The 1,804-nt window shown below is 52.4% G+C and overlaps 1 protein-coding gene across 1 annotated transcript in view; it reads left to right on the top strand.

The window, feature by feature from the left end:
• The window catches only part of LOC108504878 (protocadherin-16-like), a 78,077-nt gene that overhangs the window by 43,589 nt on the left and 32,684 nt on the right, over positions 1-1,804 (top strand). The window lies entirely within an intron of this gene.

Raw genomic sequence — 1,804 nt, 5'->3', positions numbered from 1 at the left:
GGCGGGCCGGGCCGCCCGCCGTGCTGCGCTGCCTGGGCGCGCAGCGCTTGTCGCTGGCCGGCGCCGCCTTCCCGGCCGACTTCTGCGAGGGCACCTTGCCCTACTCCTACAACCTGTGCGTGGCGGCGCCGCCCCGCGCCACCCCCGAGGCCGCTTGGCCGCCGCCGCCGCTGCCCATCGTGCCCGCGGAGGAGCTTGTGGCCGGGGAGCCCAGCGAGAAGCCGAGTCCGAGCAGCAGCGCCGTCGCGGGAGAGCCGCCCACCGACCCCGAAGCACCGCAGGTCTGTAAGCCCCTTCACTCCCTCCTTCTGACGTTTTCCTAAGGGTTTGCAGGTGGCAGTGGGCTCTTAGGGTTTGTGTCTGTTCTGGTGCAGTTAGTGCCCGTCGATGTTTCCACAGGCGCGAGTAGTGACTCCGCCCCGTTTTAGGCATCAGGCGTTGCCAACTGCACTTCCTGCCTTATTAGCTGTCACTGATGTCGGCTCAGTTGGGAGGTTGTTTTCGTTCAACTTATGCTGCATGAAATCGTATAGGACTTGTAAAGGTCTGCTTCTGCGTTCTGCTTTTTTTAAATTTTCCTCTCAGCGCAGTAACGTAGCAACAGCACCTCTTTGTTCAATTGCTCACGTTTATCTGCAAACCTTGTATTGTGTGAAATAATATGGGTTACTAACGGTGAAGGTGGATACTTAGATCTTAGAAAGAGATCTGCTAATTCCACATGGTGGAGTTGGCAATGCGATTGACACTGAGTAATGAGATTTTTCCCTCCTGATCATTCTTTGCCGTGTAGATGCACTGAGATCTGTTTCTTTGCTATTTTGGAATGTTAAGGAAACTTGTTAGAGGAAGGAGGAGTAGTTCTTCCCTAAGGAATATGCTTACCTTCCACCCTGTGCCGTCCCATTTTTTGGTGTAAGTGGGCTACGGAAAAGGCAAGTTGTAGTGAGATCAGTTTATTTTATCAGAGCTTTATTTCTTTTTTTCTGTTTCTGCGATTATTTCTCATTCAGAATTTGGTGGTTTATTTACCGTTCCTCAGCTGGTTTTCTACAGATAGATAAATGTGATCTAAGAAATGCTTGATAGCATCTCTCGCTAAGGCTGTGATCAGTTATGGAGCACTAAGCTGTATACAAAAGCACCGCGGTACGTTTAGGATGTAATGAAAAAACTGGGAAGTACTGTTTGGAGGAGAGCAATGCAGACTGGTTCAGAGCAGCGTCGGATGTGCAAGTGAAAAGTAAAAAAGCAGAGAGGGAAGGGCAGTCCCTAGAATGGCTGCTTTTGGGGAGCAATCTTCATCATTGCTATGTGAAATTGCTCGGGCCTGGGAATCTACCGTGACTGGATGTGTTCGAGTGTTGACGTTCAGAGAGGAAAAAACTAGAGGACGACTGACTCAAAAAGCTCTGCAGTTGCAGGGGGGATACTGTGCTTTCCTATCATGGAGTAGTAGATTCGGAATACTCTGCGCCATATTAAAAGAACTTTGTATCTATAGATTATCGCAATCTAAAAAATATTTTCCCGTGCGGTAGAAAGAACATAACGCCAGGTCTCCGCTGTACTGGACCCGACATTTCCGCGGCGAATGTCCCGTCTTTTTGAGCTGCCCGTGGGCGAGGCAGGGCGGGCACGTCTCGTTCGCGCTCGGTGCGTGCAGTGCCGGGAGGAGGCTGCGGGCGCCGCTGTTGACCGAGAGGAGCGAGAGGAAGGTCGGAGCGCTGCAGCCCCGCCCGCTGCGGCCCGGCTCGATCGCTGGATTCCTAGATCGGGAAGAGGTCGCTTTCCGATCTTCCCC

This window comes from Lepidothrix coronata, unplaced genomic scaffold (genome assembly GCF_001604755.1).
Source record: "Lepidothrix coronata isolate B3197 unplaced genomic scaffold, Lepidothrix_coronata-1.0 Scaffold178, whole genome shotgun sequence".
NCBI lineage: Eukaryota > Metazoa > Chordata > Aves > Passeriformes > Pipridae > Lepidothrix > Lepidothrix coronata.
The sequence above is the reverse complement of the archived record's forward strand: the minus strand, read 5'-3'. Positions and strand labels throughout refer to the sequence as shown.